General features: G+C 43.8%; 1 pseudogene; it reads left to right on the plus strand.

The window, feature by feature from the left end:
- The first annotated feature begins 1378 nt into the window (after nt 1-1378).
- Nucleotides 1379-15417, plus strand: LOC121851754 (annotated as a pseudogene).
- The last annotated feature ends 1431 nt before the right edge of the window (nt 15418-16848 follow it).

A 16848-nucleotide genomic window follows, 5' to 3' on the forward strand; every position in this document is an offset into this window, starting at 1 on the left:
GTTGTAGAATAAGAGCTGCATGATGATTATTTTTTGGATTGCGTCCTTAATATTATTTGGTTCTTTCGGTAAAGTCGCGTAGATAGGTTCAAAGAAAATAACAAAAACTACGACGTTTCGATCGCAACAGCAGCGGTCGTCTTCATACTTGAACGATGTTAGGTTGTTGATGGCAATTTTGTCGTATCGCTATCGTAAGATCGAAATATCGTAAGTCGGGACCATCGTAACTCGGGACTACCTGCAGATTCACTGCTTCTCATGTTCAACTTGCAGTCTGAGGGCGTTCGTGGAAATTCCACGAGAACCAGTCGTAAATTATATAAACCAGCGTTGAGTTGTGTTTGTATTGACATTCTCTCTGCAACAGTTACTGCTCTTAGCTGGGAACACAGCAGCGAGCTTTTTGGGGGACTGGTTTCGATTTGTAGAAAAACAACAATTTATTGTTTGTCCTGTTTGCAATAAGTTTTGGCAGGTTTCGTGCGAATAATGTTTGTTTACTGGACATCTGTGAAAAAGATAGCTATATAGCTCATGCTATTCCGATTCTATGTTTACACATAAATCTTGACTTAAAAGCTTTCGTGACTTTACCGAAAGACCCAAATAATATGTTTATGCTTTCATTTATTTCTACCTACGTGACTTTACGAAAGAACCAAAGAGTATGGATTCCTGTAGTTACGAAAACATCAAATCTAAACTTAAATCTAGAATGTTTACGCTTGTTTGCGCATTCCCTGCTGCAATGTCCTGTTATCCGCCACCATGCCTGCTCGTCCTGTGAAATCGCTGCTTAGCTCAATGAGCCTTATATCAGGTGAAATAAAGTCTTGAGTCTGACCTGAGTTTTATACCCAAGCACCGTTAAACACGAGTGGCGAGTGAGATCTGAACAGGTCTGTCGCAAACCCCCATTGACCAGCGTGGTGAAGTCTAGTGATGACCAATGACCATCACCGCGTGGGAAGGGAGTTCATCCAACACTGGATTGACAAATGTCAACATTAATTTAATGTGTGTATATTGGATTAATTTAAATGGTATACTCCACGGAAAAAAAACTTAAAGTGCTTTCTGCAGCCAATCAATGGACAACCACTGTTTAAATCTCAACACTAGCGGTGATAGCTAATTCATACCCTGTATTTTTCGCCAGGAGCTTGAATCTATTCATATTCAAATAATAGTTGACTGGCAGTTAAAGCTGTAGTATGAAATTTAGATCAATGGAAAATCCATGGTTGTGTGTCAGTAAAACATTGCTGGAACTGTAAAACATTTTTTACAACAGAAGTTTATTTCCTATTTGTAATTAACAATGTGGTGTGCCCCTTGTCAGTGTTGGTAATGTTTGAGTTGCAGAGACGTGAGAATGCTGATTTGGAAAGTGTCTCATTCTGTGAAACGCGGCAGAGAGAAATGGGGTCTCACACCTAGCAAAGACAAAGTCGTGGTGCACTGTGTGGATAAAAGTCAAAGTGGGCGTGCAGACATCCGAGTGAGGCAACGGATTCCCATTCGTGTGGACTTGAAATTCATGGTTCCTCCTGATGATCGCGAAGAGCTCCCGTCGCAAGTCTTTATTGCAGATGTCATGGCGAAAGAGCTCGGCTCATCAGGCAACACCTGCGAGATGCCAGAGGTAAAAGACGACACTTTTTTTTCACAGTCTAGTACAGGATGATCCACTTATAGATATCGCACTGAAACCATAAAGAATAAGTGGATAAATGTCGAGAAAACATTTCTATTTCAAAGCCTCTGCATGTCCATCACCTATAACAATCCACTCTTTACATATTTAACTTTCTGTATTGCTTTCCCAACATTCAGTCACCTGTGGAGAGGAAGTAAAAGGGTTATGAAAAATCAGGGCACCTTGCATAGACGCACCCCACACACTCACACTTATTTGGATTCGAAGTTGTCCATTATGGTCATTACTGATGTGAATGTTTTTTTCCCTTTGAAGTGCGATGGCGAGGAGAGCAGCGATGACATGTTTGGGGAATATGACAGTATTGCAGGAGACATCTCATTCATGGATGCACTTGAAAAACAGCACAACCAAGACAATTGTTCACAGACGTCCAGTCTTACTCAGAAAGACCCAGAACCACCAAACTGTCTTCCCAAGAAGTTTGTGCAACACTCTGCTTTGTCTAGTGGGACTACATTGGGCAGCGACAATATTGGTCAAATGAAAACACACAATGTGGAACAATTGCTGCCTAATGACTGGAAAGAGAAGACCATCAAGAGAACAGAAATTAATGACAGCGTGGGTTCTGTACACTTCGTACAAAATTTACAACTGAGCTGCATCACGGTTTTAACACAAATAATGTAGAAAACGACATTCAGAGCTGGCCGAGAGGCAGTTCTCAAAATACAAAACTTCCAAAGCTTGATGAAACCATTCACACACTAACGTCTAATTCTAAAGCTGATGCACAAACACGTTTTCTTAATTCGGAGGATGAAATAAAATTGGCTGATATCTTAAAGGATGATTTAGAATGTACGATTACCACCAGCAAACCGCCAAAACGCACTTGTACTTCTGCACTTTCGGAAGAGGAAGCAAATAAAACAAATGCTGCCTTTAGTGAAACGGCTGACCACATCGCTTGTGGAAGAGCTGACAGTTCTTCAACAAATGTGCTTGGACCGGAAAAAATAAAAGTAGCCACAGATGTAGCCAATAAGGGCATGAGCATAAGAGATCGCATCAAGAATACGCTCGTGGAAACGCGAGGGCAGCCACTCCTGTGGTGTCGCGCACCAGGCACCTGCAGGAGTCTGCGCTATCGCACGAGAGGCAGATCGCCATGGAGACTTGTGCCAATGACAGCCAGTTTGAGATTGGGCCTTTCTATGGTCTTCCCACAAAGGTGCAGAGCCTTCTGCAACAACAGCGTGGCATTAAAGAGCTGTACGGTAATATGTGTTTTTTTCCCACTAACATATTTACACCAAATTGTCTCGGTTTTGTAATGCCAGCATATTTTTTTCTAGAGGGAGGAATGGTAATTTAATAGTACGTGGTGGAATGTTGATGCATGTATTTTGCCAAATCAGATGGTGTAATTAGTTTTTTATAACAGCATATCACTGATTAATTTTATTCGTACTGTAAAAGTTTACACATCACCAGTGTGGTGATGTTTACTGTCAAGTCTAATCCATTTTCTCATAAATTAGGTAATGGTTGAAACATTTTTGTAGTCTTGCACACTGAAATTAATCATTTTAATTAGCGTTTTTGTTCTCGTAATCTGTAACAAGCCACCCGTTAGAAAATTATAATTGACACATTCACTTTTTTCAGATTCTCTGGTGTGTTTAATATAACAATATATATTTGTGTTACATATTAACCACAGCCTGGCAGCACGACTGCTTGTCCTTGAACTCCGTGAGACAAGGGAAGAATCTGATTTACTCTTTACCGACAAGTGGCGGCAAGACGCTCGTAGCAGAGATCCTCATGCTGAGGGAGCTGCTGTGCAAGAGAAGGGACGCTCTGCTCATTCTTCCCTACGTTGCCATTGTCCAGGAGAAGGTAACGAGCTTTTTGTACATGCACATTTCCACACCGCCACAGCAGTATACATGTGGTCATATGCATTGTTCATTAATCGTGAAATATCTTTCGTGTACATTTTAACGTTAAGCAAGAGATTATTGTTTTCTTTAAAGATATGCATTAGTTGCAGCTCTGTTAATCCCACGCTATACCATTCATGGGGGTTATTTGGACCGTACTACACCATGCCAGTCACTGCAAGTAGTTGAAGGATGGGCCCAGAAGCGATGCAGACATAGCGCAGTGCACTACTCAATGTGATTTTGATCCTCCTTGAGTGATTAGTAGATGAACAATTATAATCAAGTGGGCATTAATATAAAACAAATTAATTGGTGATACTGTGTTGGCATTACTGTAAGGTCCTCCAAGATAAGTCAACTGAGGCAGCCGGGAATTTGGAGGTCTCGTTTAATATTTCTGTCTTCATTTATACCTTGGTTTAGGAACAGATACTAGGTTGTAGAGTACAATCTCGTGTTCATTCATTATTCCCACACGTCACACAATTGTGATATGTCGCTGCTGCTGCTCTAACAGGTGCGGAGCCTGTCTGTGTTTGGTGTGGAGCTTGAAATCTTCATAGAGGAATACGCGGGAAGCAAGGGGCGCATGCCACCGCGAAAAAAACTCAAGAAGAATTCTCTCTACATCGCCACCATTGAAAAAGCCACAGTCTGGTCAACTCCCTTCTAGAGGAGGGCGTATGAAGGAGATTGGCCTGATCGTTGTGGATGAGGTATGCAGCTTCCATTATTTAATTACAGCGAATATTGGTATCCTGTAAAACGTTATTCCAAATGTTATGTATTAATGTTCGTATAAACATACATCTTATTTGCTAATGTTCATCATCGTCATAATCAGCCATCATAAATCCACTTCTCGATGCGAGGGCATCCCCAAGCCACCGCCATCTTCCTCAGTCCCACGATGCAACAGTCCACCCAGCAGCTGCACACGAGCTATGACGTCAGTGCAATGTAATTTTGAGTCTCATTACGTACTAATGGTTTGTTGCGTGGTATTTAGCTGCACATGTTGGGTGAAGGTGGTAGCCGTGGGGCCACCCTGGAGCAGACGCTGGCCAAAGTTCAGTATACGTCAAGTACGTTTGTTCTCATCCTGCAGTTATCATACATTATTGCTTGTTTCCAGTCATCATTTTTGTGCTTAAGTTTCATCTGTGCTTCAGTGTCTTGTTGCATTTGCTTTATTTCATTGCAGAAACAACTCAGATCATTGGTATGAGTGCCACTCTGAGCAACATAAATGACTTGCAAAAATTCCTGAATGCGGAGCTGTACACAAACGATTTTCGGCCGGTAAGAATCACATTATTGGAACTGGAACCTCATTTGCCAGTAAAAATATGATAATTGGCTTTTTACCCTTCTATCTGGCAACAAAACTGACACCTTTTTTTTACAAGGAGTCATGTTTACATAGACCACAATACCTGCAGTCATAATGCAAAAAAAAAACATAATGTGCACTGTCCTTGAAGTTGATTGGTCCACACCCGAGAGAGCTTTCCTTAGAGCCTAGTCTCACATTTTGGCGTCATCTGGTCCAACCCATGTGAGACTAGGCTCTAAGGAAAGTTGTCTCGGGTGTGGACCAATCAACTTCAAGGACAGTGTACATTATCAGAGTTATGTTTTTTGTTTGCATTATGACTGCAGGTATTGTGGTCTATATAAACATGACTCCTTGTAAAAAAGGTGTCAGTTTTGTTGCCAGATAGAAGGGTAAAAAACCAATTATCAAGAATCACATTATTATTTAAAGTTTCATTTTCATAAAAATGTTGCACAATTGATGTGTGAAAGGTACACGTTTTCAACCTCTTACAAGGTCTCCATGGTTGCCATGATCCTAACAGGTCGAGCTAAGAGAGTACATTAAGCTTGGAGACTCTATCTACGAGGTAAACAACAAGGCTTTGTGTCCAGAAGAACGCTTCGATTTTATCCGACTGCTCAGCTACAAGGTGAGTGCACAGACATTAATGAAAATAAAATAAGCACATAAGCTTTTTAACAGCTTTACAGTTTAAATAACCTGTGAAATATGCTTATTAATTTTGTTATTTATATTCTCCACAATGACATTTTGTGAAATACATAGTTATGTCTATTGACATTTCATGATGGGCTACATGTAATTGTTGTGTAACCTTGTTCAAGAACGAATCACTTTGCGATTCGCCTAGATCCCTGTGGGTCATCACGGTAGCCAAGTGGTTTGCCGAGCGTTGGCATTCCCTGGTTCTCACTGGCCAGTTATCACCACGCCGCACTCCATATGTGGCCCAAGGCGCCGCAGGTTGCATGCCCCTGCGCTACGTCGTGGCCAAGAGACTAAAGGTTGAGGGCCCACAGACCCAAGTGTACAGGGATGAATGTGACCAGAGCAGCATTTGAGGGTAGTGGTCTCACACGTGGCTGTGTGCGCTGCGACAACAGTACTCAAGCGGAATGCTGAAGATGGACCCAGACCACATCGTGGCTCTGGTGGCGGAAGTCATCCCTGCTCACTCCTGTCTTGTCTTCTGCCCCACGAAGAAGAACTGTGAGAATGTGGCAGAGATGATCTGCAAGTACCTTGCAAAGTACGTGTACCTCTGTATTGCAGTCTCACACCTTGCAGAGTTATACCATAATGTCACATTCGAAGGCAGTTCAATGTATTTAAGTAGGTGTATAAAACATCTCGAACATGCACACTTGAGTTTTGAGAGAGTGCTTGAATACAATATATATTTTCAATACCTAATGCAAAAATGCATCGTGTTGTTTAAACTGAAATTTATTTAGGCTGATAATTGGTTCTTTACCCTTCTATCTGGCAACAAAACACCTTTTTGGAAGGAGTCATGTTTGCATAGACCGCAATACTGCAGTCATAACACAAACAAAAGAACATAACTCTGATAATGTGCACTGTCCTTGAAGTTGATTGGTCCACACCCGAGACAGCTTTCCTTCGAGCCTAGTCTCATATGGTGACCAGATGACGCCAAAAGGCGCACAACTCAAGGACAAGCACCAACAGAGTAAGAGAGCTCGGGGCAAGCATCTACACTATGGGGACCTCATTTGGCAGTAAAAATATGATAATTGGTTCTTTACCCTTCTATCTGGCAACAAAACTGACACCTTTTTGGAAGGAGTCATGTTTGCATAGACCGCAATACCTGGCAGTCATAACACAAACAAAAGAACATAACTCTGATAATGCACTGTCCTTGAAGTTGATTGGTCCACACCCGAGACAGCTTTAAGGCTCTTGTGCATTTTTTTTTACACATCCATCTGTACAGAATTCGTTTTGGTTATTATCCTCAAAGGAAAGTTAACTTGTACGGGGCAGTCCTCGGGTTATGAACCCAATTCGTTCCTGGGACCGTTCGTAAGTCTAACGATTCATAAGAACGGAACACAATAATGCGCTGTATTTAAATGCCCATCAGGTCAGTGTTGTGAAATGTGTTAAGAGTTCAACAATAAGGAAAGCATTGTTAAACCCATAATTAATAAGAAATACTGTACATTTGCATGTGATACTGTAAAAAGTACTGTATTGTAAATAAATAAAAATAACATGAATAGAAAAAACACTTTTTTAATTTTCATATACCTTGAATCCTAGGTTGTAGTCGGAAGGGGGGCAGTGAGTCACCACAATTGAATCTTATGGCGGGACCCCGGGGTCCCGAATAAACGGAATAAAAATTGTAATTTATTTATTTTTGGCGACTATCCCACCGCACACATCAACGCAGTGACCCACCAGAAATCAATCCTCGTTCTTCACCAAGCACCCATCGTTGCCAAAATTGCCACAGTCATAAATAAAACTTTGAAATTTTGATTGGCGCATCGTGTAGAGCTCGTCGAGAGAACTAGATTGCCGTATCGTTCGCCTTCAACAGACATAAAATGACGTCGCAACGCAGTTTATGCGAGAGCTGGGGGCTTATGGGACCTTGGGGTCCCGCCATAAGGTTCAATTGCGGGCAAACACTGCACGTGCGTACATACAGACATACACACGGTGGCACAAAGACACGACAACGATTCCCCGTGTAGCCTTAATAGGCTGTTGGAGCAAGTGCTGTTAGCGAGCAGAGCCTATGAAGGCCAGCACACGAGGGGGTGAGTGGCCAGCGCCACGCCTGGCTACCTTTGTCTCCCTCGTGACGATGTTTACACACCACCAGGTACTCATTTGAGGCTGAGGCGATCTAGGGAAGGCCCAGGTCCCATTCAGATAATTGTCACTGGTGTTGGTCATGAGTGGGATTTAAACTTTGATCGGCAGGTTGGTAGCACGGCGAGCTAACCTGTTGCACCACTGCTCCCCTCGCACACACGTGCATACAAAAGATAAAAATCCCCCATATAGCCTTAACAGACTGTAGGAGCAAGTGCTGTTAGCGAGTAGCACTTATTTAGACCGGTATGGCACATGAGGGGGTGGGTGGCCAAGACTACGTCCGACCGCCTTTGTCTCCCCAGTGGTGATGTTTACACACCAAGTACTGGTGTTGGCTGTGAGCAAGAATGGAACTCGGGTCGCCGCTTTCGTATTGCAGCACGCTAACCGCTGCACTACCGCTCCCCACACTCACACTTTCACACACACATGCAAACACTCACTCCCAGCGCGGGACCGACTCATCACATCTCGGGTGGGGGGGGGGATCGATTCTCTGAACAAAATAGTTTTGCAGTTCAGTTTGCAACTGCGAGTTCACGTTTTAAGTCGATGTAAAAAGATGATTTCATGGAAACGGGTCCGTAAGTACGGGCGGTGGAGGACTGCCTGTAGCATTGTTCAATGTCTTTGAGTTGCGTTAACATCGAACAATTACCAACACCAGTCAATATTGCATCTTTCAGAGTTGAAGTTCTTATCACAAATACCTTAACTCTAGATTATTTGACGTTGTGCTAATGCTCCAAAAACTGTTTTTTTTTTGCCACTATGCACTATTAAATTTGTGCTGTGTGCAATGCCAATAAACAAATCACTCAGAACGCACCAGATTTTGTCATCTCAAGCTAAGAAGAACTGAAACTAGATAATGCTTGGATGGGTGAACACCACACAAATACAGGTTGGCATATGGCTTCATGGGGCTACGTGGTGGGCAGTGCAGAAAAATACACAGGAGCTGCACGGCTGTGCTTCCCCATCTATGCCTTCCATCGATTCACACGAACAAGCGTGAAGTATGGTCAAATAATCCTTGTGACACACACAGGTGTGGGGAGGCCCCCATCCAGCAGTAGATTGACAAACGGACTTCGCAGGCACTGACAGCAATATCGATGACACCGTCTGGAGAGGATTAACCGCTTGCAGGTGGCAACATCAGCCGAACCGTCCTTTTTCGGCGCGTTCTCACATTCCGCAGGACGTTCCTGCAGCACCGCGAGCAGGAGAAACGCGCGTTGCTGGCCGAGCTGCAGGCCGACGGGGAGCTGTGTCCCGTGCTGCGGCGCACCGTCCCCTACGGCCTGGCCTACCACCACAGCGGCCTCACGGGCGAGGAGCGCCGCCTCATCGAGGAGGCCTACTCGGCCGGCACGCTCTGCCTGCTCGCATGCACCTCCACACTGGCGGCTGGCGTCAATCTACCAGCACGCAGGTGGCCACCTCATAGCCGCATCTCTGATTAGCACGGTTGGCTTCGTACGGCGCGAAAGAAGTACAACATGTATACATAACCACCGTGAAGTTAGCCGTCAATCATTGACACACCAAAGATGTTTAAAATGTGCAAATAAAAGATGTGCGCCTCCATTCTAGATACTCATTCGCCATGCAGATGCCATTGGCAGAGCGCAATAAAAAGTATGCAGTCACCTTGCACAAAGTCTAGCTCTCCGATGATTTTTAAATCCTTTATATTAAGTTCGCTTGCTTGCTTAGGACCGTGCAAATCTTTCGGGCGTTTTTTAACCCACTTCCCGTGATCCAATGGAGCTGACATTTTCCACACAGACTCGTGCGTGACAATGTTCGTGAATTTTTTTTCCAAAATTTTACATTGTTTAGGACAAAAATATTATATTTAATTACCAATTGCTTAATGGTGCAATGCAATCATCTGACCCATAGGTGGCAGCCATCTCAAGCCAGAGGACGAGAGGACTCTAGCCGCCACCATATAAAGGATTTACAGTGAAAAACTTTGTTTTACGGGTTATACTTGTAAAGGTTGGACCGCGTGTTTGGCATGATGTTCTCAAAGAAGCTGTCAACACGTAGGGCGACATATGTCGGACGTCATGCCAAACAACAAGCGGTACAACCCAAAAGCACATCGGAGTGCTATGCGGCACAACTGTGCTCGAATGTTTTTCTTGTTCATTGATTATTTGTGGATTGTCTCCTCTGCCTCCTGCCCCAATGCACACACCGCCTTCAGGGTGATCCTCCGGTCCCCTTACATCGGCAATTCCTTCCTAAGCCGAAGCCAGTACAAGCAGATGGTGGCCGTGCCGGGCGGGCAGGGATAGACTCGTCCGGAGAGAGCATCACCATCGTCAACAGCAGGGACAAGGCCAAGGTGTAACGCTTGTGCTGCTGTCATGCATCCCATTTTAAATAGTGAGGGTCCCATTTTAAAATTGGTCTTAAAATTACCACACCGACCTACCTACCTTGTTCTTGTGTAGCGGAAGCGTGCTCTTTGTAACCGATTTTTCTGTTTTACTTTTAGGCGGTGACACTTGTGGGTGGGCCATTTGAAGTTTGCCAGAGTAGCCTGGCATACGAGGATGGGAAAGGAGTTCAAAGCCTACTCCTGTCACTCATTGGCTTGAAGGTCAGTTCTGACATGCTTGTAAGGTTAATTGCACGCGTAAGGAACGGCAATGATATTTTCATGGAAATGTTACGCAGCAACCATCAGTTTTAATTAAAATTGTCAGGAGACAAATCTGTTTAATAATATTTGGTGTGTGTGTTTTTGGAGCCAATGTTTAACGTTTACAAACTGTTGGGGCAACAAATTCATGAATTTGACATGATAATTTATATTAAACGGTTTGTGGTAGTTAATATTCAGAAATTCAACAAATCATGCTTGTTTGTGGGAAGTCACAGGTCTGATGAATGTTGGTAATTCGCATGGTACAATGCACACGTCCCTAAGCAATTTGCTGTTCACACTCGTAGCACCTTCCATCGCATTCGTGAAATGTACACTAGGAGTATCAAAGTTGGGTTTACCATATAGCATAAGGATATTGGTTTAGTAAAAATAAATGGTGCATATATATGTATAGACATGTAATGCTTCGACCCCTTGCGATTCGGTACATTCTCACGATTTGGAGCAAAGATTCAACAATATATATTTTTTAACCATGTGGTGAGTGTAATGCCAATAGAGGCTGCAGGGTTCACGCAAACCAATGAAATAGAGCACAAATAAATATAAAATGTATTCTTACATGCATGATTAAATGGGTATGATGAACGTGATGATTAATTTTAATTAATGAATCTGAACCGCTCCTCGCATAATAATTTTCGTTACTTGTTGGCGATCTAACAATGTCTCGGCAACGAATATTATTAATTTACAAACCGCAATTACAACCCTCCATTGCTTTTCTGGTAACAGATCACAACGGACATCGACGCTATCCATCGGTTTTTGGAGACCACCCTGTTTGGGGTGCAGCAGCAGCAGCAGCAGGAGGGCGGGATGAAGGAACTCTGGGAGCTGGGCCGGCACTGCCTGCAGCGGCTGCAGCAGTCGGGCCTGGTGAGGCTCTGCAGCAGGTCCGAGGGGCCGCTGCCCCTCTGAGCAGCTGCTGGAGATCACCAAGCTTGGTCAAGCCACATACAAGGGTAATCTTCTTCTTCTCAGCTTCTATGCCAACGTTCCCATTATACTGGGAGGAACCTATTGGTTACACCAGCCCACAGGGGATTGTTGTGTCCGTCCGTCGTGCATCCAAAAATGGGAGGGGTGGGGCTGGGTGGAGAGGGGCTGGGTGGAGAGGGGCTGGGTGGGGAGGGGCTGGGTGGGGAAGGTGGGGCTGGGTGGGGAGGGGCTAGTCACCCCGTGGTGCCCACGGGGTAACCTACTCACGCCGGCTTGTGCCCGCCCTCACAGTGGCCATATTTGCGGAATACACCACGCCGCCGTTGACCCTGGCCATTGACCGAGCAACCCAACGTTCCTACCAGCTCCCTCCGCAGGAATGTGTTTCACTAGGGTGGGGCTGCTTAGATTTTTTTCTCTCTCCACATGCTTATCTGTGACTTTCTTATAGTCACCACATCCTTCCATCTCACCCTCGGTCTATTCCATCTGCCCTGCATTTGCATTGCAACAATACTTGTGATTCACAGGAATAGGAGTACACCTTTTGTGAACAAATATGAATGCAACTATAATACAAATAAATGTATTACCATCAGTCATTGTTTATCCACTGCTGGATGAATGCCTCCCAAATATACAGTATCCCTCCACGGTACTTCACAGACCCTCGCATAACAGATCTCATCGCTCCCATCTCCACAGTAGACATCCTCTTGAACGAGTTGAATAAATATACACCCCCCAAAAACAAGTGTCTAGTTTGCTTGTGGATATGGACATAGGCCATATGCCCTGGGCTGTCCCAAAATAAACTTGAAATCTTAATTTTTGAGACAATAACACTTAAAATTGGGGATTAAGTGTGTCATCATGATTTTGATTGAGCACACCTGGCCACTGATAAAGCTTCACGCTTGTGTTCCACAGCCTCAGCATGGCCTACAAGTTAGATGTTTTTTGCTCGGGTAAATCTCATTTTAAGGCAAGCCTGACATTTAATTTAAAAATTATGTTGAAGTAGTCTTCATGAGTAAGCACGCATGCATGCACGCAGTGTTTTAATGTCACGTTTGTTTCGCAGGATCCGTTGATTTGGCTTTTTGTACCGTGCTGTACCAAGATCTAAAAGTGGGCATTGAAGGCTTGGTGCTGAATAACTACCTACACCTTATCTACCTGCGACACCGTACGACATGGTCTCTCAGTGCAGACCAGACTGGAATACGTACATGAGACAGGTGTGGACACATTGCATCACGATATGAACATCATGTATGTAACTATATATATATAACTATTTTATTTAAATGTTGATTTTTAGATACCCCACTGATTTATGACCGTCGTTCTTCTCAACAGGTGATTGATTGTTGTGAAAGCGATAGCTTAAGATTTTATAAGGGTATTGAGATTGGTGGGCGGCAACATGTAGAAGCTTTAAAATTCTCTAATTTATCACTATTATTTGAAATGGATTATTATTTATTTGAAAATATTACATTCACTGTATTGTAGGATATCCGTAATGAATGCTAAGTTGTTACAAAAATTGCACAAGACATGTTTTTGTTTTGTTTTGTAGTTTAATCAGCTGGATGTGACGGAACAGAAAGTGGCCACTTCCGTTGGCGTTACGGAGAGCTTCATAGCCAGGAAAGTAGCTGGACAAAGCACAAGACAGGTACCAACTTTGTTGAGCCAAAGATTTAAATGGTTTAGATTTTCGTATTGTCTGTACTACTTTACAATATTCTTGGTTCTTTCGGTAAAGTCACGTAGAAGGGAAATAATAAAAAATATATAAATATATTATTAATAAAAACACTTTTTTTTTCCCCTTTTTCCCTTCTACGCGACTTTACCGAAAGAAGGGAAATAATAAAATAAAATAAATATATTATAAATAATATAAATGTATTATTTCCCTTCTACATGACTTTACCGAAAGAACCAAGAATATGAATCCCTGCAGTCATGAAAGCTTTAAATAAAAAAAAATCTACTTTACAATGTCAATGATGTAATGATATCTGCCATAAAGCTATTGTACGGTGCCGCGTATTGTTTACAGTAGAGCATGAACACGTTAGATAACCTGTTTTAAAAGTATAAGAAAAGCAGACAATTAAAAATAATGTCTGTTTTTGAAATGAATATGAAACGTTGTATTTTTGTTCTGCATTTGGGTATTACAGAAAACGGTGGAGAGCGAGTAGTGAACAGATTTTACCTGGCTTTGGTCCTCTACGCTTTATTTAAACAAACATCAGTGTGGGAAGTTGCCTCCAAGTTTGGCCAAAATCGTGGCTTCATTCAAAACCTGGTGGGGTCTGCAGCAGCCTTTGCCTCCTGCATCGTGCATTTTTGCCAGGTAATGTCCGAAATCACTAGACACAGCATCTTAGAGCCCATTTATATTAATCGTGTTCATCTGGTTATGATTGTGAACTGACTTTCTGAAGTCTTTGTCTTTACCCTGAAGGAACTAGACGAATTCTGGGCATACCAACTACTGTTTGCTGATCTCACACAAAAACTCTCTTACTGTGTGAAGTCAGAATTAATTCCACTCATGGAGGTGGCTGGTGTGAAGGAGGTAAGGACATGCTGCCACCACATCAATTATACGGCAACATGTTCATACAGTGACAATATTCTGATTTTGAAATGTAATTTGTCTTGAAGGCCAGAGCCCGGCAGCTGTATAAAGCTGGCTTTAAGTCCCTGGCAATGCTGGCCAATGCTGACCCCAAGGATCTGGTGCAACAGATTGAGTTCCTGCCACACAGGCAGGCCAAGCAGATTGTTTTCTCTGCCAAGGTAAGCATGGCATTGCTCTCTTTTGTTTAAACGCTTTCCATCTCGGGTTGAAAGCATTCATGTATTGGTGTGGTCCATCTGTAGAGGCACATCATAACTCTTATGAAGATGATCCAATAAAGATTTTTTTTTAATAATGTAATTATGTTGTTCTTAAACAACTTAACCTAGAGAAGATCAGTATAAATTATCAAAGGGTTGCCCAAAACTTGGAGAAAAAACTAGGGTTAACAATGATTATTCTTGTAGGCCAAGGAAGTTATGCGACTTAGTGCACCATAATCTTGTGATGTTTCACGACATGCACTGTGACGTCAGCTCGTTCAACTTGGAATGTTTTCACCAATACTTTCAAGGACAATGCGTGTTGGACAGTGTTACATAATCCATGCATATACATACATTTGTATACATAACATTGACTTAATTTGAAATGTTTGCATTTCATAAATTGCTGTCAGTGAGAAAAATTCATGTCATGTTTATTTTTCACGATGCTGTAAGTTAAGGTATGGCCAGCGTCAATATCCTGGATCCAGGCACTGGAACCCATTCAGAGAGTATATACCACTGTACTTTTAACAGAAGGGTGCCCTCTACTGGATTATTAAATCTATTTATACCTTACCCAGTAGTCAAATCGATTGTATGAATGTAATTTTATGGAACATTAGGCAGAAACCTAGTCCAAAATATCGAAGGCAATATACAGGGCAATGATGAATGTTAATCCTTGCCTGCATCCACCTATAACCTTTATGTTGATCACCTCTTCAATCGATATCCAGGCTCAGGCCTGACGAGACTGGCGCGTTCCAGGTGGTTCAGTCATAGGCATTGCTGAAGTATCTGCATAATCCCTCAAGGTTGACGGTGCACAGTAATGCACACTGCGGTATCAACGAGCTCAATGTTTACCCCAAGCAATGTTAAATGAGAAATAGCTCTATTCACCCAAGGGTGTAGTTGATGTTTGTGAAAAAGAGCTTAATAGCTCATCGGATTCCTCGGTATAAATATTCTGATTCTAAGCCTCATCTGCGTTTGTTTTTTTTTCCAGCTCTTGCTGACGGAAAAAGCTGAAGCGTTGCGGGAAGAAGCTGAAGAGCTGCTGGCCCTTCCTGAACTCCCTCTTCTACTCACGTGATGACATTTACTGTAGCAGGTTTTTTAAAACAGTTAATTTTAACAGTGTATATAATAAATGTCATTTTTCTGTAAATTTGTGAATATTTTTCAATCCTGGGTTTAGTTTGGAGATGCTCACCCAGCTGTTAATGTATACATCTATTTATACTGTATATATTTTTGTGTGCGAGTAGTGCAGTGATTAGCTTACTGTGGTATGAACCCGGCGGCCAGGTTGATTCTCGGCCATGGGTAACATCAGTGGCATCTGAACCAGTCCTGGATCATCCCCCACCTTCACTGACCAGCGTGACTCAGTATGGTCAAACAACCTCCGTGACCCAACGGGGTGGGGAGGTGTTAAGCAGTGGATTGGCAAAGGGTTGTAATTTATTACTTATATTAGAGGTTCTGCTTACTCTACGATGCACTGTACATTGACACTAATCACAAATTAGAATGTTACAAACAATACTCCATTGAAATAGAATATATATACTGTTGCAGTAAATTTCCGGTCAAGCAGTTTATAACTACAACTGGATTGTTCTCAAATGTTTCGCACGTCATGTGCGACTAATAAAACTTGCTTCCATCTGCATTCTTTGACCAAGTTGCTGAACAAGGAATTAGCTATTTGTACAGAAGTGATGCGTGAAATAAACGATGATAAAAGTGACGATGAGTGATCAATGATAAGCGAGTGTAATGAATGGCGAGGGAAGTTGAGAAGAGGAATGACGGTGTTAATGATGGGGAGTTTGGGTAAGCAAGGGAACACATTCCTGCGGAGGGAGCTGGTAGGAACGTTGGGTTGCTCGGTCAATGGCCAGGGTCAACGGCGGCGTGGTGTATTCCGCAAATATACCCGACTGTGAAGGTGGGCACAAGCCGGCGTGAGTAGGTTAAACGTTGAGTTTTATAAGGGCACCACGGGGTGACCAGCCCCACCCCACCCGGTGACCAGCCCCACCCCACCGGTGACCAGCCCACCCACCCAGCCCCTCCCCCCAACCCAGCCCCCCCCTCCCAACCCAGCCCCCCCCACCCAGCCCCCACCCCTCCCCACCCCCCCCACCCTCCCCACCCCTCCCCACCCCTACCCTCCCCACCCCTACCCTCCCCACCCCCCCCCTCCCACCCCTCCCCACCCCTCCCAGCCCCCACCCCTCCCCACCCAGCCCCCACCCCTCCCCACCCAGCCCCCACCCCTCCCCACCCAGCCCCCACCCCTCCCCACCCAGCCCCCACCCCCCCCACCCAGCCCCCACCCCTCCCCACCCCACCCCCCCCCCCCCCTCCCCTCCCTCTCCACCCCTCCCATTTTGGATGCCACGACGGACCACACATAATCCCCTGTGGGCTGGTGGAACCAGGAGGTTCCTACCAGTAAAATAAGTGAGTTAAGAGAAGAACGAAATATGGACAGTGAATCGGATTGTGTCGGGAC

Source organism: Callorhinchus milii, unplaced genomic scaffold, assembly GCF_018977255.1.
Source record: "Callorhinchus milii isolate IMCB2004 unplaced genomic scaffold, IMCB_Cmil_1.0 Scaffold109, whole genome shotgun sequence".
NCBI lineage: Eukaryota > Metazoa > Chordata > Chondrichthyes > Chimaeriformes > Callorhinchidae > Callorhinchus > Callorhinchus milii.